Below are 26,046 nucleotides of genomic sequence, written 5' to 3'. Positions count from 1 at the left end.
CGGGCTGAAGATGGCTGGAATGCCAGAAACCGGTCCTCGGAAGCTTGTTTCCGGTCCAGGGAAGATATGGCTTGGCAGTTTGGGCTGGACTGTTCCCATGAGGCACAGGGTCAGACTGATTTGCATATAGCCATGTCTGAACTGGAGTGGCAGAGTGGGCTAAAGAACGGCGATGGATTAAACCCAGATCATTTGACTGGGTGTGAGTGTTGGATTGATTCAGATGCTCTGTCCATCACCACCCCCTTTTGTACTACAATCTAGATGCATACAAGATGGTTTGGAGGAGACCATGAGGATTTAATTGGGACATCTTAAATTATGGGGAGGCCTGTAACTAGTGAATCAGACAGTCAATCTAGGAATAAGTGATAGATGCCTTAAAATACCAGTGCAAATAGTTTGTAGATGGTCCTTCTTTTAGCTGGGAACTCATAGGTTGAGGTATAGGTTAGTGTGCTAGGCTGTATAAGGTTCAAATATCAAAGTTTAAGAACGTGCCTAATGGGTGGAAACTGTACTGGTGGAGGCCTGCTAGTTGATTATTGCAATATTTCAGCTTGTTAATTTCCAATGAGTTGTTCAGTGCTCTTATTTGTATGGAATGTAATGAATTTCTGAAAATGTTTACACCTTGACATGTTTCATTAGCCATAATAATAGATACCAGGTTCATAGAGGGGTTACACAGAAAAATGCAATTTCTAGCAGAAGAGGGTAAGAACGTTAGGGAGTTAGGATGGAAGTGGATGAAAGGGGGTTGGGAAAAGTGATAGACGTAGATGAAGAGGGGTAATATGAAACCCCAGTTTTTTATTAATTCATGGTGAGGAATGTTAATACCACAACGTGTTTAATTCCTGTGAGATAATCAGATATGCCTGGAGGCGAGATGATATCATTGGAAATGAGTAAAAAATTGAATGCCATTGGTGTATAGATTGTAATAATAGCCCAACAAAAAGATGATGTCACCAACAGAGGAGGTGCAAATAGATTGCAGTCAGAATTAAGGAGGATAATCAAATTAATAATTGATTAAGCATGCATTTAGTTGAAAAGGGTATTTGAGATTCCAGCAAGTTCATGGTAGCATTTTGGCATGGGAAAGTAAATGCTGGTGAAATATTTTATGTTTCTCATATTAACATAGATTAAGGATGCACTGCCTAATCCACAAACTTTTAGATCCTTGAAAATGGGGCTTCCTTTGTAGCAAAGTTTCTGAAATTATATGGTTGAGTGTAAATGTGTAGCACAGTGCGAGAGAGAAAAAGCAAACTGGAAAGTGGATTTCTGTAGAAATCCTATATAAAGAGGTTAAGAATAAAAACACACTCCAAAAATAATATTTGTTACCACAACACAATATCACATAATGATGTGGTGGCACTCATTGGACAACTGAACACATGGGCTAAACCAGATGTTCCATGTAAGACTAGAGTGAGGAAACAGTTATAGACAGTTAGAGATATGAGGTCTAAAAATGAACCTACCTTGAAATGGAAATCAGATGTTCAATCAGAGAAAAAGGCCAAGTATGAACTGTTTGTGGCAAATGGAGAAACCACATAATGTCCACTGTCACCCAGCAAAATGTGTGTGCTTTATCTTCTCTATTATACTGTGTCCGGTATTCACAATGCAGGACTAAAAACACTGCTTTTAAATATAAACAGCATGTGCCATTTTAAAGCAAGGGTTTGTGTCCTCATGACTCAGTATAAGTCAAACACAGTGTGCCATGCGTTCCACCAGTAGAGTGCTGCTATCGTACAGGAATCTGCTCACATTTGAAGCCTGACAAACAACAAAATCCCAGCCTATGTCACAAGCAAAAAAATTAAAAGAGCTAAACTGGTATGGATTAGCAGGCATACAGCCTTGCATGCATCATCAACTCAGAATGCTATGTAATACATTCTGCACTCTCAATGGGCAGATTATGTTGCATACCATCTAGTATTCTTTATTGTAATTGCTAAGATGTCACCTTTGGTTGCTTTTCTACACCTGCATTACATTTTAGGTATAATGACTTGTACATGTAGATCCTTTAACAACACTAGACCAACATTTCTTTTCTGAAATATTTTCACTCTGCCTTTAATTTAGGACTTTAGCACACAACTCACCCAGGAGGGCATCCTGGCATTGACCTAGGTGAACAGCTGGTTCTTCAGTTTCTTGCAGAATTTAAGATCTGAGATGGTAGTTCTGATGTACAGTGGCAGGTCGTTCCAGGTTTCCGTAGCGAAGTGAGAGAAGGCACGACAGCCAGATCTGGTCCTGCATATGCGGAGGTGCTTGCAAGTAGGAGTCCGGCTGAGCAGAGGTGTCTTGTAGGTTTGTGGAAGTGTCTGGTAGATTTGTGGAAGTTTATGCAATTGTTGAGGTGTCTGAGGCCAACTTTGCTTGAGGCTTTGTATGAGTGTGTGAGAAGTTTGAAGAGTGCTCGTTTGTGGATTAGCACCAAGTGAAGCTCTTTGAAGTGCAGGGTGATGCGAGTGTGCAGTTGGAGATTGAGGGTGAGCCTGGCAGCTGATTTTCGTATGGTCTGGAGTCTTCCAGTTAGTTGAACGCTGTTTCCAACATACAGTGTGTTGCAGTAGTCCAGCTTGCTGGTGATGAGGGCTTAGGTGAAAGTTTTGGGAGTGTTGGTGGGGATCCAATTGAAAATCTTGTTGAGCATTTTGAGTGTGTGGGAGTGGGTGATTGAGACTGAGTTCACTTGGTTGGTCATGTGAGTTGGGTCTTGATTACTAATCCGAGGTTATTTGCATGGGTTGCTGGAAAGGGTGTGGGTCTTGTTTCGGCAGGCCATCAGGTGGATTACCAGAGCGAGGTGTCTTTGCTAAAGATGACTACTTCACTTTTGTCTATGTTGAGGCAGTTGGTTTTCATCTGGCCGGAGACTTTGGTCATGCAAGTGGAGAAACTGGTCTAGGCGGTTTGCGTCTTGTAAGACAAGAGAATATGAGCTGGGTTCCACCAACGTAGAATATGATGTTGATGTTTATTGCATGAGGGCAGATGATACTGGTGAGTGTGGTAATGTAGGTGTTAAACAGTGTGGGGCTGAATGAGAATCCTTGTGGAACTTCATAGATAAGGTTGATGACGTTCAAAGGGAAGGGGCAAGGCTGACTTACTGTGTGTGGCCAGATAGGAAGGAACAACTCCAGTGAAGTACGGTACTTGGATTAAGGCTTTGTGCATTCATTGGATAAGGATAGTGTGGGAGATGGTGTCCAAGGCTGCAAAAGTTCCAGTAGGATGAGGGCAGCTGTTTCACCTCTGACCATGATCATTGGGATGTCATCTATGGTGCTTATAAGGACGGTCTTTGTACTGTGGTTGGGCCTGAATCCAGATTGAGTGGTATCGAGAAACAAGGATAAATTGCAAATATAGGAATATTTTATTTCAAGTAGCACTGGGATGAAATGCATCTTATCTGAAACCCTTGATTGTTCAATAACGCTGGGCATTGGACAGCTTTTATCAGCTGATTAGACATCAATTTTCCATCCCGAATAAGGGAGATGGATTTGTAATGTTTGTGGTATAGTCGGTCGATATCATTGTTGATCAAAGACACTATTACTGCATCTGTGAGGGTTCCCTTAGAGAGAAATAGAGCTAGACATAGGTGGTATACGTGTGTTTTGCATTTCATTATAGCATAATACCTCTATGAAAGGATTAAGCTACATTTGCAAAGGTTGCCTAATTATTGGAGAGCCAGGTGCGGCCTAAAAAGATATATTTTTTTGAAAAAGCAACTATAAAACTATTTATAGATTTAGCCCTTCCTGAAATTTTATCGACTTCTCTCTTCACATCTCGGGCCATTGAGCTTTTTTCCCAGCCTGGTGATGGAATTGAAGATATTGTTTGGCTGAAAGAATGCAGCGATTTTACTTAGAAAAATTAAGAAACGAACTAGCCATGGGCAGCACAGCTTAGGTGCAAGGGTCAGTATTCTATAAGAGCAATGGAAATTTCAAGTACAGTGGTCTGACTCCAAGTTATAGGCTTTGCAGACTTGACCTTATGCTCTACAAAGATGTTTAATCTTTTTTAAAGGGCAACAAGGTAATTGTTTATAACTCTATGGGACTAAGGAATGTATTTATTTAACTAGTTTTTCTAAAGTGCTGCTTCACAAAGCATTATTAGACTACTGTATTGCAAAGCATAGAACTGCATACGAGATAATGTGCTTACATAGAACATCAAGTAAAATCAGTCTGAAAGAAACCAAGGGTTTGAAGGGCTAGGTGAGGAAATGGGGCCAGATATACGACCATTTTATTTTGCGGCTCTCAAATTGTGATTTTTTGTGACTCGCAATTAGCCAGTCTCAAAATGAAATCTACTAATGTGTCTCATACACATTTAGGGATTCCCAGTGGGACGGAATGACCCACCTCATTGATATTCATGAGATAGGTTGTAATTTGCAACCCAAGTCAAGTCAAGTCAGAGAATTTATATAGCGCACTACCTACCCATAGGGTCTCAAGGCGCTTAGAAAGGGGAGGAGGATTATTTGTCAAATATCCACGTTTTAAGTTGTTTTCTGAATGCTAGGTGGTTCTGGGTGAGGCGAAGGTAGGCGGGGAGTGAGTTCCATGTTTTAGCAGCCAGGTATGAGAAGGATCTGCCTCCCATGGTGGTCCTGTTGATGCGAGGTACAGTGGCGAGGGCTTGGTTGGAAGAACGTAGTTGGCGGGAGGGGGTGTAGAAGGACAGTCGTGAGTTGAGGCATTCTGGTCCGATGTCGTAGAGTGATTTGTGTGCGTGAGTTAGCAGTCGGAAAGTGATTCTCTTATTGACGGGTAGCCAGTGGAGGTCTTTCAGGTGACCGGAGATGTGTTCGTTGCGCGGGATGTCTAATATGATCCTGGCTGAGGCGTTTTGTATTCGTTGGAGTTTCTTCTGGAGTTTAGCGGTAGTACCTGCGTAGAGGGTGTTTCCGTAGTCCAGTCGGCTCGTGACTAGAGCATGGGTGACTGTTTTCCTTGTTTCGGTGGGGATCCAGCGAAATGTTTTTCTGAGCATGCGAAGAATGTTGAAGCAGGATGAGGATACGGCGCTGACTTGTCTGTTCATTGAGAGTGAAGAATCCAGGATGACGCCAAGGTTCCGTGCGTGGTCTGTCGGGATGGGTGCTTTTCCAAGGGCTTCCGGCCACCAGGAGTCGTCCCATGCAGAGGGGGATGTACCTAAGATGAGGACTTCTGTTTTGTCTGAGTTCAGTTTCAGACGGCTTTGTTTCATCCATTCGGCAACTTCTTTCATTCCTTCGTGTAGGTTAGTTTTGGCGGTACTGGGGTCATTGGTGAGAGAAAGGATAAGTTGAGTGTCATCCGCGTAAGAGATGATGTTGAGGTTGTGTTGGCGGGCGATGGTCGCGAGGGGGCTCATGTAAACGTTGAAGAGGGTGGGGCTGAGTGAGGATCCTTGAGGTACGCCACAGATGACTTCAGTGGCCTCGGACTTGAATGGTGGGAGGCGGACTCTCTGGGTTCTTCCAGAGAGGAATGAGGTGATCCATTCAAGTGCTTTTCCTTGTATTCCAATGTTATTGAGGCGTTGTAACAGGGTGCTGTGGCAGACTGTGTCGAATGCTGCCGAGAGGTCGAGGAGGATGAGGGCGACTGTGTCTCCATTGTCCAATAGAGTTCGAATGTCGTCTGTTGCTGCGATGAGGGCGGTCTCAGTGCTGTGTTTTGCTCGGAAGCCAGATTGTGAGGAGTCGAGGGGTTTGTTGGCTTCGAGGAAAGCGGCGAGCTGGTTGTTGACGGCTTTCTCGATGACTTTGGCCGGGAATGGGAGGAGCGAAATGGGGCGGTAATTTTTGAGTTCGGTGGGGTCCGCTGTGGGTTTTTTCAGAAGGGCGGTGAGTTCAGCGTGTTTCCAATTTTCCGGGAAGGTGGCGGAGTTGAAGGAGCAGTTGATGACGTCTCGGAGGTGCGGTCCTATGACGGAGTCTGCTTTGTTGAAGATGTGATGAGGACAAGGGTCTGTGGGGGAACCTGAGTGGATGGAATTCATCAGGCGGATGGTGTCCTCAGTGGAGATTGGGTTCCAGTCGTTGAGGGTGTTCACGGGGGAAGAATGTTCAGCAAATGGTTGGGTTGGTTGGTTTCCGGGTTCGTTGTCGAAGCTGTTGTGGATGTCTGCAATCTTTTTGTGGAAGAATGAGGCTAGGGAGTCGCAGAGGGCTTGAGAGGGGGTGATGTCGTTGGAGTTGGCCGAGGGGTTGGAAAATTCTTTGACGATGTTGAAAAGTTCCTTGCTGTTGTGGGCGTTGTTGTCGAGTCGATCCTTGAATGCTGTTTTCTTGGCCTTTCGGATTAGTTGGTGGTGAGTGCGGGTGACGTTTTTGAAGGCGTCCTTGGTGTTAGTGGATGGGTCTTTTTTCCAGGCCTTTTCAAGGGAGCGGCAGAGTTTCTTGGACTTCTTAAGATCATCGTTGAACGATGAGGCCTTCTTGCTGCCAGGTTTGCTTTGACGTTTTTTCAGTGGTGCTAGGGTGTCGGCGGTGTTGGATAGCCATAGGGTGAGGTTGGCGGCGGCTTGGTTTGGGTTGGAAGAGTGGGCTGGTGTGTTTAGAAGGAGCGATGCGGAGATCTGGTCGGTGGTGATCTTGTTCCAATTTCTTTGCAGAGTTGGTTGGAGGTGGTTGGTGGGTTTTGGCTTGTTGTAGGTGAAGTGAACGCAGCTGTGGTCAGTCCAGAGGAGGTCCGTAGTGTGGCTGAAGGAGACATGGTTGCTGGAGGTGAAGATGGGGTCGAGTGTGTGACCTGCGATGTGGGTGGGGGAAGTGACTAGTTGTTTAAGTCCGAGGTTGGCGAGGTTGTCCAGCAGGGTGGTGGTGTTGCAGTCGTTGGTCTTTTCAAGGTGAAAGTTGAGGTCTCCCAGAAGGATGTAGTCTTTGGAGGGGAGCGCGTGTGGAGTGATGAAGTCCGTGATGTCCTCACTGAATTTTGCGCGGGGTCCTGGTGGTCTGTAGAGGAGGGTGCCTCTGAGTGTGGTCTTGGGGTCGATGTGGATCTGGAAGTGAAGGTGTTCGGAGTTGGCGAGGTTGGCGTCAGAGCTGGTTGAGATGCGGATAGATTTCTTATGGACGATAGCGATGCCTCCTCCTGTGTGGCTGGTACGGTCCTTGCGTGTGATCTTATATTCTTCAGGGATGGCAATGGTGATGTCTGGGGCGGAGGAAGCGTTCATCCATGTTTCCGTTAGGAAGGCGACGTCTGGAGAGATGGTGTCTAGTAGGTTCCATAGGTCAATGGCGTGCCTGTGGACCGAGCGGGTGTTGAGAAGGATACATTGTAGGTGGTTGGGGTCGGGAATCTGTGGTGTGGTCGTAGCGGAGATGTTGACGGTGCCGCTGAATTTGCAGGAGTAGCAGGAGAAAGGTCCATGGGTGTGTCCGGGAGCGGCTTGGATGCAGTTGGGGGCGCGACCGGGGTTGAGGGCTAGGAGGGTGGCGGCATCGTAGGTAATGCGGGAGGGCAGGGCAGCGCGAGGGGCAGGGGGTCTGGCGCTGGGCGCGGTCCAGGCGCGGACGTAGACGGGCTTACCTTTGGCGCACCTTCGGCGAGGACGTAGCGCGTGGACGCTGCGCGTTGGGACATCTGACTAACATAGGTGGTGGAGGGGGCGGAGCGTGGGAGGGTCCGCTGGTAGGCGTGGACGTGGAGGCGGGCCAGGGGAAAAGCACAACAACAAGATGGTGGGGGGGCTGGAAAGTGAAACCGGGAGGGCACAATGCAAAGGCAGGTAATTTCAAATGCAAATAAGTACCAGCGTGCTCACACAGAGAGTCCCGGTAAGAGCGCTGACAATTTTAAGACAAGCTGTCTAAAATGAATGCACAACAGGTTAAAAGCGTTGCCAAAACTAAATGCACAAATAAGTTACTTGGGAATGGTCTGCTTTTACAGGGATGGCGGTCTGCTGGGGTCAGTCGACCACCATATCTGTGACTGCTTTTAAAATTGTTGGGGGAAATGCAGTCTCTTTTCCTTAAAGGAAAATAGGATGCATTTAAAAAAGAAAAATGAAAAGTTTCCTTTTCATTTTTTAAGAGTAGGCAGTAGTCCATAGAACCACTACCTGCTCTTACAAAATGTTGGCGACCATATTCACATAAGGGAAGGGGTCTCTTGGGTACCCCTTCCCATGTGCGAATGGGTTAACACCTCCTTCACAGAGTAGGTAAAATATGAATGTTTTGCAACTGCATTCCAGTTGCAAAACATTCATACATGCAACTATGACTCGCTATTAGGAAGGGGTGCCTTCGAAATGCCCATTCCTGATAGCGACTCATAAACTCTATTTTACGATTATTGGTTACCGACCAACAAAATAGGGTTAGTACATTGTAAAAGCCATTTTAGCAGTCTCAAACGGCCCAATTCTCCATTTACAACAGTTAAAACTGCCATACATTTGTCCCATGGCAAGGTGTAGCGAGAGGAGTGGGAATAAGTGGAGAACATGAGCCCTTACCAAAGGGGAAGCAGTTCAGTATAATTCTAATTCATTGGGGAGGATGGGGCAGTGAATGGGGGAAGTAGAGAACAGTCTTGTGAATCACCATTTTTGGTGTCTTGTGATTAAGAAAATCTTGAGTCTTTTACTAAAGGAGGGGATGTTTGGGAGGCATTCTTACCTAACTTTGGAGGTAGTTCCAGATTCTATGCGTTTAACCAGAAAATGATTGTCGTTAAGCTGAATCAAGAACCAGTTCATCCTCCATGTTATTTTTTCTCGGTTTTGACTTATTTGGATGATTACTACTGCACAGGTTCCACTCAACTCCAAACAATCTTAAAACTTTGAAACAAAGGTAAAGCTGAGTTGCATAACTGAGAATCTTTCAGTTAATAAACATTTCAGAGCAAATTAACGTACAAAGAAAAGGAAACAAGCACTGGCGTTGCCAATAGGTCTCGCATTAGGAAAGTTTGAGCTATTGGTCTTGTAAATGAAATTTGTTTTTATTCATCTGTTGGTTTTGAAAATAGCTTAATTAATCGCTTTGCCATTGCAATTTACAATGCCAATAGTTATAACTTTCGCAAATGTGACACCTATAGCAAAGCGCACACACACACACACACACACATACATACTGCAGGCATTAGAGATGTTAAACTGCAATCCCAATGACGGATGTTCTGACAAATTCATTTGTGTGTTAAAAGGTGAATGCAAGAAGAATGTTAAGCCACTTTAGAAACAAATGACAGATGTGACCACCCTACAGACTGGGTAAAAGTTTATTTTAAAAGTTACTTTGCACACAGTCAAACTGATGTTTAGTGGCATTTATCATTTTTTAACTACTTATTAAACAGATGGAATAAAGCTCAAATCCCAAAGCACCATTGTTGAGGTCCGACCTATAAAGACCATCTCTCAGCGTTGCAACCAGAGTTGGGAAGGAGTGGAGGGGGCCGTGATTTGTCCTTCTGGCAACTCCCCCACGACCCCAAGTGCTGTATTTTGCCTATGCAACAGGGTGTGGGGGTGACTAGAGATTACAAGATCATCATAGTACCCAAATGCAAGCTGGAGTACACACGAATGTTACCTCCTCTTGCCCCGCCTTCGCCCCTTGCCCCACATGAGCACATTTTACACATAATGGAATGAGAAATAGATTATATTGTTAAACCGTGCTAGGTTAGCGCACAATGTACCTTTAGTTTACAATGGTAGTCTGGGGTATGACCTTCCAAAACGTTTCCACCAGTGGAAACGTGCAGTCATGCCGGGGCTTTGCAGAATCAAAACACGATGGGGTCACAGCCAGAACGCAGCACATTTCAGATTTAAAACTGACGCTTAACAGCTGCTCTTAAGTGCCTGCAGAGCAATGGAATATGCATGCAACACGCATTCAAACTAGATTGAGAGCACACCACCTGTAAAAGCATGTCTAAAGTACTGTTTTAGTATTTTAGCATTCATGTTAAAATAATAAGAAATGACGAAGTACCCAGCAGTGTCAGATGCATGTATAATTTAAGAATAGCAATTAGAGAGAAACCACGAGAGAGGAGGGAGATTCTGGAAGCTGAGGGCAAGCAGCAGAGAGCAGTCACCAGGAAGAGGCGTGAGGTGGGCCGAGGGGAGCATGGGTGAGAATACTGGGTAAGTTGAGGGCGAGAGAGGAGGAGCATGGGTCAACGGAGAGGAGTGAATGCGGGAGTCGCCTTGATAGAGGGCAGAAGGGGACTGAAGAGGATGAGAGGAAAACATGGGCAGAATGCAGGAAAAAAGCGAGGTGTAGCAAGAGAGTGAGTTTGTTTAGGGGAAAAAAGGAAATAGGTTTTGCAGGACAGAGGAGAGTAAGACATTAACAAGGCAGAGAAAGGGAGGGGGGAGGAGAAATCCGACACGGCGGGCATGGGAGGGGGCCGAGCGTCAATGAGGGTGTGAAGCAGCAGGGGCCTGGGGAAGCTGGCTGGGGAGGGGGAGGAGAAGTGAACAGATGTCCGTGAGGTGTGGGAGGAGTGCCTGATGCCGGATGGGTGCGGGAGAGCCTGGGAATGCGAGAGGCTGGGCTTGCATGCGATGCCTGGGGGAAGCTGGCTGGGGAGGGGGAGGAGAAATGAACAGATCGATCCAGCGGTGTAAAAAGCTGTGGAAACAACCTTGAATGTGTACTTTGTTTTAGATGTGAATTTCGGCGTACAATGAGAGCTTGGCTAATAATCAAGGAGCTGAGAATGTGCTCTCCTGACCCCACCACACGCAGGCCACCAACCCTGGCATAACAGATTGTAAGTGTCCCCTCAATGGAAGTACATCAGCTGTAAACCTTACATGAGGTGCAATGGTTTAATATGCATTGGAATTCAAAGAGTAAAGCGACCCAGGAGCACAAACATAACGCACAATGTGCAGCAAAGAGCTCTATACATTGAAGGAGAGGGACATGCTGTGTTTGGATGGACCTGCCTCCCCTTTGCTATTCATACCGTATCTGCGTGGAATGATCCTGTAGGTCAGTTCTCACGTTAGCTGGGGAGGGCTTTTTCAAGTCTCCTGGTGCAAGGAGCGCGGCTCGGGTGCCGGCAGCAGGCCTTTCTCCTGAGGGGGAAGAAGAAGGCAGCTCGAGCCACGGAGAAAGTGGGCAGGGGTCATGAACATCAAGCGGCAGTGCGGCAAGGCTGTGATTGCGTGGAGAGAGAGGGGAGGTGCTGGTGTGGGAGTGGGGAGGTGCTGGTGTGGGAGGAGTGCTGCTAGGGAAAGGCTGTGATTGCGTGGAGAGAGAGGGGAGGTGCTGGTGTGGGAGGGGGGAGGTGCTGGTGTGGGAGAGGGCAAGGCTATGTTTGCGGGGAGAGAGAGGGGTGGTGCTGGTGTGGGAGGGGGGAGTTGTTGGTGTGGGAGGAGTGCTGTTAGGGGAGGAGAAGCCTGATGCCGGATGGGGGCGGGAGAGCCTGGGAATGCGAGAGGCTGGGCTTGCGAGAGGCTGGGCTTGCATGCGATGCGCGTGCATGTACACGGGAACTGCATGAAAACCGCGGGGCTGAAAGCCCTTTGGTTTGAAGATGTTTTCGCCACTTGAATTCTCGCTCCGCTCGATGCGCTTGCGCACATCGATAGGTCGCGAGACCTAAAAATAACCCACTCTGATTAAGTCCACACTTAGATATATAAGAACCATAAAATCAATGGAAGAAGGAAATGAACCACAAAACATGTAGGGTTATATTCAACCAGGCTTTGTTATTCTGTTGCAGAGAAGTCTGGAACAGTTCATGGAAATACAATTGTGAGACATTTGATTAGATATACCCAATCTTGTATTGTAACCTAAAACCATTCCCCCAATCCTCTGCCACTAGTGTACAGTGCTCAGTTTCTGTGAAGTTAGATTCATGCTATGTGACTACCTGCGCAATCAAAGATATAAACAATGCATGCAATGTAGGGGCATATTAATAAGCGGCAGCGATAATTATCCCATTAGTGTTTGAATAATTCTTTTACTAAATGTATCAATCAGTAGATTGAGACATTTCATTTATTTACAAAATACAACTCTGTGATCTCCACTGGCTCCCAGTGAGATTCATTCTATAGCCCAGGATAGTGAAGCTCTGCATGGTATGTACCTGCCTTAATATGTGTTACTTTATGTGGTTCCTGTTACAAATGGTCATTATTCTCTGTTTTTTTAAAGGCAATGCCATCGGATCATTCGAAGAATCCAGCCTTATCCGCAGAGGGTGTAAAACCTCCGGAGCATGAGTCGAGTCTGACATTCTACCATCATTCATTTGCACCATGATCTCAGTTCAGAAAGGATGTACAAGACACACTTCATACTTCTGGCTTCACAATGTGTTGAATGTTCTTGGAAATGCGTTTCTATTTACCTTATTCTTTTCGAAAAAAATGTAATGCCACTTTGTACAGGATACACTTTATACTGAAAAATTACCCTATTGCTTAGAAAGTGATATTTGTTTGTGTCTTGTAAATTGGAGACTCCCTTCCACTTTCCACCCAGTCAAAACTAAGCCATAAAGCACAGTTCCTTTTGTCTGAGCAGGGGGTATTTGATCTGATTTCATTTTTCTCTACTTTCCTTTTCTTGGCAGCAGTCCTAAATATGTGGGAGGAAAATCTGCATATTACAAAGGTTCCCATTCTTGAATGCTGGGTTTCTTGGATGAGGGACAGTGAGTGATTCACTCTTCATGATCGTGTAACATGTCACATGCATTATTGCGACAGCATTTGCTAATGGAATAACATTGTGAGTGTTTTTTTCCTGGTAAGTTACCTGCAGCAATTTTAATCTCTTTTCCCAATTTTGATTAAATAATATGTTTTACTGGTACATTATTCATGATGTGTATGTTTCTGTTGACATGTTATTTCTGATGGCTAATGTGTTCTCTAGTATTGATGGTACTTCTAATTTTGCCACCTTGGGCCAGATTCATAGAGCTTAAATTAAGCATGGGCGAATTTTGCGGATTCGCAATTTGCGAATTTGTGGATTTGCGAATTTGCGATCCGCAAAATTCGCGAATTTGTGCGAATTTGCGGATTTTGTTTTTGGGCGTGTTCGCGGGGCGATTTGCGTGTTCGCAGGGCGCTTTGCGTGTTCGCGGGGCGCTTTGCGTGTTCGCGGGTTTTTCTTTTGCGAGACCGCTCGTTGTTGTGCACTTCTGCCCTCTGCCCCACTAGTTTTTGTGCCATTCTGCCCTCTGCCCCATGCGTTTTTGTGCCCTTCTGCCCTCTGCCCCACTCGTTTTTGTGGCATTCTGCCCTCTGCCCCACTCGTTTTTGTGCCCTTCTGCCCTCTGCCACACTCGTCTTTGTGCCCTTCTGCCCTCTGCCCCTCTCCTGTTTTATTTTAGAATGGCGCTGGCAAGCTGCCAGCGCCATTCAAAAATATTTACTAAGTTAGCTTCATCGGAAAGCACTAATAGATAAAATAAAGCAGGTGCTTGAATTCAGTTAAAATCGAGCAGCTGCTTCTATTAGTGCTTCCTGTTGAAGCTAACTTAGTAACTATTTTAGAATGGCGCTGGCAGCTTGCCGGCGCCATTCTAAAATAGTTACAAACTTGAAGCTTGAACTTTTGCCCCCCGGATCTGTTCCGCTCGTGGATTTGCGGATTTTCGGCAAATTTGCAGGAGTTCACTGATTGCGAATTTGCCGAAAATCCGCAAAATCCGCGAGCGGAACGGATTTTGCGCCCATGCTTAGCTTAAATATACCTGTGAATATTTACTCATGTGTAGATCTACTTTTACACTTAAATGTAACTCAATGTAATTGCTGTTCACTATTTCCGAGTGGAGATTTACTTGCCTCTGTCCCCTCAAATGAGGAAGTGGAGCCTCCTCCATTACATTTTATGAGTGCAAAGTTACTGCTAAAACCTTTTCACATCGTGTAGAGATCTCTGCCAAAATTGCAGAGATCCCTCTGTCGGGAAGTATAGGGAAATGTAATCAAGTGTATAATTGAACAAAATATATGTAATTTTTTAAAATTTGAAATATAAGAGGATAACATGTTACAGCAGAATAACTTATCAAATTAAATGTGTATTCATTAATAAACATGTCACTTTAATAAAACAGTTACATATTCATTTAATTTTTGAACAATAATTTAAACATTGTAAAAACTTTCCACCTTTACTAACATTTTTATTTTTAAATACCTTTAGTAAACTTGGTTAGAAGTTCTGATTTTATGTTAATTTAATTATTTTTTAATTACTATTATTCCAAATAAAATAAAATCTATTTACATATGTATGCCATACTTACTTCATTAATTTAATGTTAGTTTCTGAGGGGTAATATTTTAACTCCCTTTCTCTATTGTTTTCAGGATTGTGTTATAGTAGCAGTGGCTTATCTTGTGTGGTACTTGACTTACTATAGGATTAGGCTGGAGTATGTGACAACTATTTTGACACTTTTAGGGCTGTAATAACATTAGAAGTGCCTTTTGTGAATTGCGAATGAATGAGCTTACATTTTCTGGGTGTGTGTTTTTTTTTTTTGCAACTTCCTCCCAAACCACTCCTTAAACTTCACTTAACAACATCCATTTTTGAGTATTCCTTATTTTCCCACCACGGCCACCCCGTCCCTCCCAAATTTACTACAATGTAATATGCTTCCGTGTGACGAGGTGAGCATGGCAGATGTCTCTGCACGTAAATGATAGGAGAGTCTGAGGTCTCCGGCTGTAGGTTTGTGAATTGCATTTTCTAATATGGGAGTAGTACTACTGTGGTACAACATTATGTAATACAAAATGAAGTCCCCAATATTTCCAAGAAATAGAAACTGTCAGCACAATATTTTAAAGAGCACTATGACCCTGCAACAGTGTATCTGAAATCTTAATTGAAAAAGCATAGTTGTAGTGGTCTATAACGAATGGGGATTTACTTTTAATTACTTGCCAGTTGCATACTGTTCTTTATTAATATTAATGTTATGGACTGAACAACGTTATAAGTACAATACCTGCCATGGCATCGTATACCCAGTGCCAACATGTTTCTCAGCAGAGTTATCTACCTTTGGTGAATCCTATAACACTTTAATTGCTTATTACTGTACTAATGGTATTTGTGCAAACTGTACATTGACCAGGACAGGAGGAAATTTGTAGAGAAGGAGATCTTAGCAGGGGCACAAACAAAGATCGTTGCACCGAGCGTCATCAGCGCTAAAGTCGACCGTGGTTGGACCTATGGCTTTGTCAATGTTTTCCTTTACATTAATACTGAGGTATTATGTACTTGGGACCCACATTGCACGCAGAGATTTTGAGCAGGGGACATTTAATTGTGCAAAAGAGAATTGCTTCATATATTCTGGCAAAGTCATGTGTGAACTGCAACATTGAAATGCTAATGCTAATGAAAAGTAAGCTATTACTAAAAAGTAATTCAGAGAATGCACTTCTTGGAGGACATTCATTATGTTTTGTACAGCAGCCAAGTCAAAATGTTCAGTCCACATAATTGGTTTCTGTTGCCGGAACACTGCAGTGTTCTCATCCCATTTGTTGGCATTTTCCGCAAAGTAGAAATCAACAATTTCTCATTTAGATGGAAAATTAAAATGAGAAAAGCAGCATTGTCACTGTCAGTTGTGCTGTCTGCCAAATGATCCCTGAATCACAACCAAGCCTAAAATCCTGAGCATTAAGTGTTCCTTTGAAAAAGAGGAAGAAGCTGGGATGGAAGAGAAGATGTTCTCATTTGAGAAACATGTTTCTTTACAAAACTATTTTTCGAACATGCTATCAATGCTAAAAAAATAAACATAATTATTCATTGTAATCTAACTTATGTATACATTGCTAGCCGTCATAAATATGTCGGCATAGATTTAGTAGTTTAGGTAGGTCATTACAGCTTCCACTCAGCTGTACCTTCTGCCAATTACTTATGGGTACCATAGTTCTCCTTGAGAACTATCAGGATATGGGAATGCTTTCCCTGGGGACCCAAAAAACATCCATATGACCCCTAAACATGAGTCTCATCACAGAGGGTCTCTCTGCCGCGCAATTTCATTAAAACTGGCTGGAGATAATGAAGGTGGTATTTAAAATGAAGCAATAGATGGGTGTGACATTCTTCTGAACTATACTTACACTACAATCTAGGTGTGACATTCTACTACAATTCTGCTTCACTGGCTTCACAGACCATGGGCCTGATTCACAAAGGGCCTCCACACTTGTGGTGGAGGCCCTGTAGTTGTGGAGGAGTCTCCGCACTCGGGGTGGAATCTCTGCAATGAGAATTAAGGGCTGAGACTCGCCCATGACTGCGGGGCCTCCGCCACGAGTGCGGAGGCCATTTGTGAATCAGGCCCCAAGTGATTACCACCCCTTCAGACAAGTGGTACATTTCATATAATTTGAGCCTCATAAATATCACTGACATAAACTAAAATAGAGAATTAGTCCAGAGGTCTAATATTGTATCCTAGATCTCAAGTGGATATTTGAATAAACTGTTCTTAACAATGTCAGTACCACATTAGAGCAGCTTTGAATCATAATGCCACAATAACGTATTCAGAAATAGCTGTCATCCAGTCCTCATCATTTGAATGTCTAGTTGCCCATTGCTCAATTATTCTGTTGTTCTTGGATGAATTCTTAAAGTTCACCTTATATCTGCAGATATTGCCTGGCAAAATTCTCATCATGGGTGATTTCAACCAGTGTGTTGACAGATCACATTTCAACCAAACATCTTATTTTCAAGAAAATGTGTAAGGTTACGATTTTGTCCAGGTTTGCAACTCTCCTTGCTGTGGAGACCTTCTTCTTCATACACCTTGTCCATCATACTGCTCATCAAGTTCAATTTTCAAGTGCCCTAATGATAGCACTCCTTGATTATTGTAACATCATTTATGCTGCTCTCCTTTAAAAACTCATCATTTGGCAGTAAAGGCTTCAGAACTAAACTGCCAGTATCAGAACCACCTTTGTTAAATGCCAATATCATAATAAACATAATTAAAGGGGTGCACAGACATAATATCGAGTCCAAAATATCGTTTGGACATAATATCGTGTATTTAAAATCGAGTGGACAAAATATCGACAGGACAGAATATCGACTACAAAAATATCGTTTTTAAGGTAAGTGAAGTAATATCGACTGTAAAAAATATAGATAGTTAAAATATCGTAGTATATAATATAGATAGTACAATATATCGATTTTTTAATAATATATAATTTTTTATAGTGTATTTTTATGTTATCATATGTGTGAACATTGTGTATTTATGTTATAAATAATTATATTTAACGAATGTTGTTTTAATAATTTCTGCGTAATTTTAATCTGTAGCGGGTTGTGGGTTTATAGGGGAATAGGGTGGGAAGTAATTTAATTATAATTAATTAAATATGTAAATTTATTTATTGATAGTAATTAGTAATTAATTGCTAATTATTTATATTTGTTAATTAATTAAAATAGAATTGTTAATTAATTTAGAGTAATAGATTAATTGTTAATTATGTAAATTAAACTTATTTAATTCTGTAGCGGGTTGTGGGTTTATAGGGGAATAGAGTGGGAAGTAATTTATTTATAATTAATTAAATATGTACATTTATTTATTGATAGTAAATAGTAATTAATTGTAAATTAATTTATAATTGTTAATTAATTAATTAAAAATTGTTACTTAATTTATATTAATTGATTAATTGGTAATTATGTAGATGTAACAAATTTAATTTAAGTAGTGGGCAGTGGGTTTATAGGGGGATAGGGTGGAAATTAAATTATTAATTATTAATTAAATAATAAAACTAATTACAATTTATGTATTTGGATATAATTGTTATATTTGTTAAAGTTATAAAATATTTATTTGTTAATGTTTAATTAATTAGTATTAATAGGTGATTAATTTAATTAATTATTGGTAATTTAATTTTTTTAATTAATTATTAATAGATATTTTTTTGTAGATTTTTGAATACTATATGAATGATTTACTTTCCTTAATGTTGTATTCTCTGGAGTGGGAATAGTAATTTCAACCCCTACGCTATCTAACGCTTTCCCTACTGTTGCACCCACTGGAGTGCGAATAGTAATTTTTACCCCTACGCTATCCAACGCTTTCCCTACTGTTGCACCCACTGGAGTGGGAATAGTAATTTTAACCCCTACGCTATCCAACACTTTCCCTACTGTTGCACCCACTGGAGTGGGAATAGTAATTTTTACCCCTACGCTATCCAACGCTTTCCCTACTGTAGCACCCACTGGAGTGGGAATAGTAATTTTAACCCCTACGCTATCCAACACTTTCCCTACTGTTGCACCCACTGGAGTGGGAATAGTAATTTTTACCCCTACGCTATCCAACGCTTTCCCTACTGTTGCACCCACTAGAGTGGGAATAGTAATTTTTACCCCTACGCTATCCAACGCTTTCCCTACTGTTGCACCCACTGGAGTGGGAATAGTAATTTTAACCCCTACGCTATCCAACGCTTTCCCTACTGTTGCACCCACTGGAGTGGGAATAGTAATTTTAACCCCTACGCTATCCAACGCTTTCCCTACTGTTGCACCCACTGGAGTGGGAATAGTAATTTTTACCCCTACGCTATCCAACTCTTTCCCTACTGTTGCACCCACTGGAGTGGGAATAGTAATTTTAACCTCTACGCTATCCAACGCTTTCCCTACTGTTGCACCCACTGGAGTGGGAATAGTAATTTAAACCCCTACGCTATCCAACGCTCTCCCTACTGTTGCACCCACTGGAGTGGGAATAGTAATTTTAACCCCTACGCTATCCAACGCTTTCCCTACTGTTGCACTCTTTGGAGTGGGAATAGTAATTTTAACCTCTACGCTATCCAACGCTTTCCCTACTGTTGCACCCACTGGAGTGGGAATAGTAATTTAAACCCCTACGCTATCCAACGCTCTCCCTACTGTTGCACCCACTGGAGTGGGAATAGTAATTTTAACCCCTATGCTATCCAACGCTTTCCCTACTGTTGCACTCTTTGGAGTGGGAATAGTAATTTTAACCCCTACGCTATCCAACGCTTTCCCTACTGTTGCACCCACTGGAGTGGGAATAGTAATTTTTATTCTTTTGTTATTGTATGTTAATAATATTGGCTATTATTTAATTATATTTAGTTATTATATATATATGTTTTAAGAAATATGAATAAATAATTTTTATTTTTTTACTTTCATTAATTATTTAATTATCATTAGTTAATTTAAGTATTCTTAAGTATATTTTAGTACTTAGTTTTTAATATTAATTTAATTTAATAGTGTTTTTAGTAAAGTCGATATTTTTTTAAACTATATTTTTGTAAACGATATTTTAAACTCGATATTTTTGTACTTACCTGTTTGTAGATAGAAACTCGATATTTTGTCAGTCGATATTTTTTACACGATATTCTTGCAGGTCGATATTTTGGCAGTCGATATTTTTTCAGTGATCCGTGAAAAAGAGCACATATAAGCAGATACATAAGTTCATGTACATTATGGTCATATTCATAGTCTTGTTGACAATCAGCATACATTTTACATGATCTAATACCATAAACGTAATTGAAATCCAAATCAGAAATTTTATAAAATTAAAATAAACCAACACCAAAAATGTCCATCTAGACTGACAAAGTGGCCAATTCATTTTTTTTATTGATTTCATAATAGAGGACAACGCCCAAATACAGTCATGTTAATCACTGGAAACTGTGCATTGTAAAAGCCTGCAATGTTTACCAATACATCATATTCGTAGATGATATGTCTGTACAGTTTCCCAGGAATAAAGATGTAGCCATATATTAAACAGTGCAAATAGTAGGCAATGTTGGATAAACACAAAACCCAGGATAATAGCATATACTGAAAGTAGCAATTGTGGCGTAAACAAGGATAGGCTGTACATTGTCACAACATGTCTAATCCTCAATAAATAAAAGATATAAAGATAAACCAAGACCCCCCCCCCCCCCCCCCCACCCCCCCCCCCCCCCTGTTCTCTGATTCCAAATACTGCCTGAGATTCCAAACTCCTATGGGGCTATCCCTTGTGCACTGATAGAACATGATACATAATAGTGCCTAATAAAAAGAACATTGAGCCACAGCCTTAACGGCTACACACAGGACTGTTGTACACACGTACACCATTATTTTTAAGAAGGGAAGAAAAAAAAATTGTCAGTGTACAAGAGGGTTACAAGTTAGTCATTCAAGGGAATGTGGGATTAATGGGGTGAGTCAAAGCAATCAGTGATGTCGGAGATGTAAAAGAATCCATAGTTTTGAAGAATCTTAGGCAGGCCCCGGAATTCCTCCTGTCGGATTATAGTACTTTCAGCAAGTCCACATCGGGTTAATTCCGTATGCCAGTGTAGTGACATAGGAGGAGAGGGAGACTGCCGCCTCATTGTAATTGCTTGCTTAATAATAAGGAGTGCCAAGTTGGCGAATTTGAGTTGTATCTTCTGTCCCTTAGGGCGTCTATGGAGTACCAAAAGACAAGCTTCAGGAGCTAGCCAGTCCCGGGTGTTAGTGACTTGTCGAATGGTATGAGTGACTGCATGCCAAAAGAAACAAAGTCTAGGACAAGCTCAGAGCATAAGGATGAGAGTTATATCTGCCTCCTGGCATCTAGGACAGGAGAGTTGGGCGTCCGGATATATACTATTAAGTCGGTGTGGTGAGAGGTAGGCTCTATGTAAGATCATCGACTCGATGTATTTAAATCGGGCATTACGGGAAACTTTCTTAGGGAATTCCAATATTGAGGACCATTCTTTGTCTGTAAATTCACTGTTGAGATCCAATGACCTTTGGGTGAGGAGTAGGAGTAAAGGTGTGCTGGAATGAGTTCGGAAACCCCTTTACAGCCATCGTATAAGGTGTCGTCCCTCCCCCATTAGGTGTATTGTATGGATTAAAGCATGTGTAGGAGTTTCCGACCCATCAGTGGCCCAATGTTGTTTAATATAACGGACAAGCGCTGCATGTAAGGGAAATAAAGTCGCGGGGACTCCATGTTGTCATGATCAGTTCCTTCGATGAAGAACGCACCCACAGTCGAAACCCCTTCAGTCGTCCATGAGGTCAATCTGTTAGCAGTAACTATTCCAGTAGCAGTCGGGATTATCAATAGTGGTATATTATCGTAATATGGAATGGCTTTCTTGGTATATTTGAGTGTTTGCTTCCAATAATGGAGAGTCTTATTGAGTAATGAAGGAAGCATAGGTGGAAGCCTACCAGTGGGTAAGAGCATGTTGTGTAGAGTGCCCTGGTGCAAAAGTCGAGGGGTATATTCTATTTCCTGCAGTTGACAACCCGCCAACCAATATGAAAGCCATTGCAATTCGCTAGCTAGGCAATACGCCCTAAAATCAGGTGCCCCTAGACCGCCCTCCTCCGTTCTCAATTGTAATTTTGCCAATGCGATCCGTCTACGGCCAATACCCCAAATCAGTGCAGTCAATAATGTATTCAGAGTTTTATAAATGGAAGAAGGTATCACGACAGGCAAGTTAGCAAAAAAATACAATAATCGAGGAAGCAACATTTTGGAGAGCGTGATTCTTCCCATCACTGATAGTGGTAAGGAGACCCAGAAGCAGACTTGCTTTCGGAGGGAAGTGATCTCCTTAAGTATGTTACCGTCAATCAAGTCCTGTGGGGATCAATAGATTTGAATACCTAATTATTTAAATGTGTCAGGCACTGTCTGTAATGTGAGTTCCCCAAACAAAATAGGTTCTGGTGTTCCCGATATCGCATAAAAAGGGCGTAAGACTTGGTAGCGTTAATTGCCAAGCTGGAAATCAATTCACAGCATTTAAAAATAGAGGGAATGGGGTCTAGGTTAAGGTCAAGGTTGTTAAGAAAAAGGATCCGGTCATCAGCGTAGGCAGAAGCTATGTGTGATGCGTTATTTAGCTGAATCCCAAGGTCCACTGCCCTCCCTTCGAAGTTTAAGAAGGAGGGGTTCCACCGCTAATACGATTAGCAGAGGCGAAAGAGGGCAACCCTGCCGAGTGCCTTTAGTTATGACATAGGATTCAGAAATGTGTGCACCAGTATGGGAACGTGCTGTTGGCGCGCTGTACAGGAGCTGTACCCACTGCAGGTATCCTTTAGGAATGCCAAACTGTTCCAGGGCAGCCCATATGTACTGCCATGAAAGGGTATTGAAGGATTGTTGCATGTCCAGGGAAAAACATCCCGCATTGGGGACGTTACCGCCGTTGCCTCCATAACATAATAAAGCCGCCGTATATTGAGTGAGGTGCTGCAACCAGGAACAAAGCCGCATTGGTCTATATGGACTAGTTTAGAGAGATAAGGTAATAGTCGGTTGGCCAATAATTTGCTGAGTATTTTATATTCAGTGGACAGTAAAGAAAGTTTACGGTAGCCAGGAATATCGCGAGGATCTCCATTAGGCTTAGGGAGAGAAGTCACCAATGCTTGCATGGTTGTTAAGGGTAGAGTTAATTTATCCCGGGCTGTGGTGTAAAGGGTCACAAGGTGTGGGACCAAGTTTTCAGAATACAATGCATAAACTTCTACAGGCAGGCCATCTAGGCCTGGGGTCTTATTTTTAGGCAGCGCTTTTACAGCCACCTTAATCTCAGCGGCAGTTATTGGACCATCCAAGTCAGTTTGAGCGTCATCCATCAGCTGGGGAAAAGGCAGGTCATGAAGAAAGGGCTGGATTTCAGTAGATGAAGTGGTGGTAGGGGCAGTATACAAGCTGCGGTAAAAATGTAAAGAATGTTAAGTTGATGGTCGCTTGGGTAGTCACAATCATTCCATCATGGAGATAAACTTCAGTGATGGGCACTGGCGGGGAGAATCTCTAATTAGACGTGCAAGTAAAGTCCCCAATTTGTCAGCATCTTTATGACTGTGTTGTGTGTAAGACGTATGATCTATTAGTCGGAGTTGTTCCAGCAATTCAGCATACTTGATTCTGGCCTCCTGAAGAAGCGGGAGTTGTGACGTGTCAGTAAGGGCTGCAGTTTCACGCCTATGGAGGGAGGCCTCCACTGTAGTGAGATTTTGGTTAATTTCTTTCCGGACTCGCACCACCATTCCAATAGCCATGCCGTGGATGACAGTTTTGAAGGCATCCCACTCCACTCGAAAAGAAGAGGCCTTTCCCAATGTAGTCAGTGAAATAAGTTGTGATTGTGGTGCCTAGAGTAGTACGGAAAACTGCATCCTCTAGCAATTGTGGCCAGAGCCGCCAAGTTGGGACTGGAGTAGGAATGTTACAATAGGCCAATATCACCTCCATAGGGTTACGGTCAGATAATGTTTTCCCTAGATAAGTTGAGTCAGTCATTTGAGGCAGCAACAGTATGGAACAGAATATGCGGTCAATTCTAGTGTGCAATTGGTGTGGAGGAGAGTAAAAGGAATATTCTCTGTGACCAGGGTAATGAGTACGCCATATATCTTGTAGAGACCAACCTGCAGCCCAGGCTTGTAAAAACTCTGCATGTTTAGTAGGTACAGCACCTCGTAATGGGGGGTGTGAACGATCTAAGTATATATCGAGTACTGAATTAAAATCGCCCCGAATAACCCAAGGGATATGTGCCCAGTCTGATAAGACAGTGTTGAGCGTGGTAAGGTAAGCGTTCTGATCAGAGTTTGGGGCATATACACAACCCAGAATCACTGGGGAACCATCCAATTTCCCATTGAGCAGTACATAACACCCATCAGGATCTATCCTTTGGTCTATTAAGGTAAAGGGCACCCCGCTTCGAATCCAAATCAAAGACCCCCGAGCAAAAGCAGAATAAGAGGTATTAAAACACTGCCCCTTCCATTTCCTACGCATTTTGGATATTTCAGAATTATTCAGATGAGTTTCTTGAATAAAAGTGATATGAGCCTTGCATCTATTAAATTGAGCATAAATACTGTGTCTTTTGTGCACAGACCCCATTCCCCGAACATTCCAGTTCAACAATTAATATTTACCCAAAGCAGCCATAGTGTAGGAGGGTATCGTAACAGTGCACTTTGCGATAGACTGTGGATCACGGAAAGAACCAAACCAGGAACAAACATCCCACTTATTAAACAAAGCCTCAGAATACTAGGGCCAACCATCAAACTAGGTTGGTCCAAACAAACTCTACAACACATTACATTCACGCTGTTATATACTGCAGGAACTGCAAGGGGGTGGGCGCCAACGAGAGCATGGATAAGCTCACGATACGGAAGAGGCATCCAAGGTCGGGATCTGTAAGAAAAGAAATTACAAACAGCCGAACCTGGGGTGCAAAAAACATATTAAATTCACATTAGCAGAGTGTGCGTCACCCCGCATGCAGATCAGGCCCCCCAGTACACACAAATGAGAATGGAACCTGGGAGGGCAAAAGAAGTGAGCCTGTACTTTAGCATCTATAGTATGGTCAGTGTATCGCAAGCAATAAAGATAAGTAGATTAGCACTTGGCATAAAGTATTCAAAAAGTAAGGTCCAAATAGCGACACAAGCAAATTACCCATGCAAGTCCTTCACAATTTGGGGAGTTATAGAAGGGATCGGGTTGTCGTCAGATTGCTTCGGAGACATGATCTGTGGAGTGTCCCGGAAAGAAGAAGCAGCCTGTAGTGCAGATTCCTGTGCCATAACCACCTGGACCAGAGAGGGTCTCTGATCCAAGACCGCACAGTTCCTTCTGACACGGCGAGGTTTCAAATTAACTGGCAGTTTTGGTAATTGTCATGGGTCACGAGCTCGCGTTACGCGGTATTACCACGCTCTTTCAGACTGTAGTATCTACACTTGCATGATCGAGCTTTCTTAAGCGCGCCTGACACCACTTTAGAGCACAATAAGACTGAATCAGATCGGAGCACTCCCTGGTAGACACCCACCTAATGCGCCGGCCATCGGGTCTCGGTTGCATTTAGATGGACCCACCGCGCCTTCCACCGGGTTCGAGTGAACACTCCTCGGTGTCATAACACGGTTTTCCTAATTTCGAGTATCCACACTTGCATGACATCGCCCCAGAGCTTAATAAACCTTACGTTGCTGATAGGTTTTAGCCCATAGTCACATGATTTCCCAGTGTTTTATTCACTATATGCTAAACAGGAATCACTGTCCTCCTTAGATACGATAAGCCACTTGGCAGCAACTCATCATGCAGAATATCCTCCTGATCCACGTGAGTATTTTACCACTCACTTGCTTTGTCTTATGTGCCACTCACAGTACTTTGGTATGTAGCTGTATTTATTTATCTCACTGTATATATCTTCATGCACTGAGCACTTTTTTCCCCAATTGTCACTGAATTTCACTTGTGTTTGACGGACATATCCTGTATCAATTGTTTATCACTGAATGAGGTAATTCAGTACAAACGTGATTGGTATTGTGGTATTGTGGTATACTTATAGAGCGCAGCCTGTCACCACAAAGGGCATCCTGGCGCTTTGAACCTTGATCTAACAACAGCTTCAGCAACTAGCCTATCCTCGGGAAGAGGTGGGTTTTCAACGCCTTTCTAAAGGCTGGAAGAGCCTCAAGGCTCCTAAGAGATAGTGGCAGAGAGTTCCAGAGTTTGGCCGCCGCTACTCTGAACGAACGGCCACCCATCCTCACTCTCTGGAAGCGCGGGACCACTAACAGCTTGGATGACGAGGAGCGTAAGGCTCGGGCTGGAAGATACCAAGCAAACATTCTCCGCAGCGGGATAGGTCCCAAGCCGTGGATAGCTCTGAACACTATACATGCGGCTTTGTAGCGGACCCGGAGATGAATCGGCAGCCAATGGAGATCCTGTAATGCTGCTGTAGACGAGCTGTAGTAGGGGCGGGACAGAGCGAGTTTGGCGTGATTGAATTCTGATATAAAGTTACATGAATTCACCATTTGGCTACATGAATATTTTCCCATTGCTTGAGCAT

This window comes from Lissotriton vulgaris, unplaced genomic scaffold (assembly GCF_964263255.1).
Source record: "Lissotriton vulgaris unplaced genomic scaffold, aLisVul1.2 SCAFFOLD_825, whole genome shotgun sequence".
Lineage (NCBI taxonomy): Eukaryota > Metazoa > Chordata > Amphibia > Caudata > Salamandridae > Lissotriton > Lissotriton vulgaris.
Note: the sequence above shows the minus strand (reverse complement) of the source record.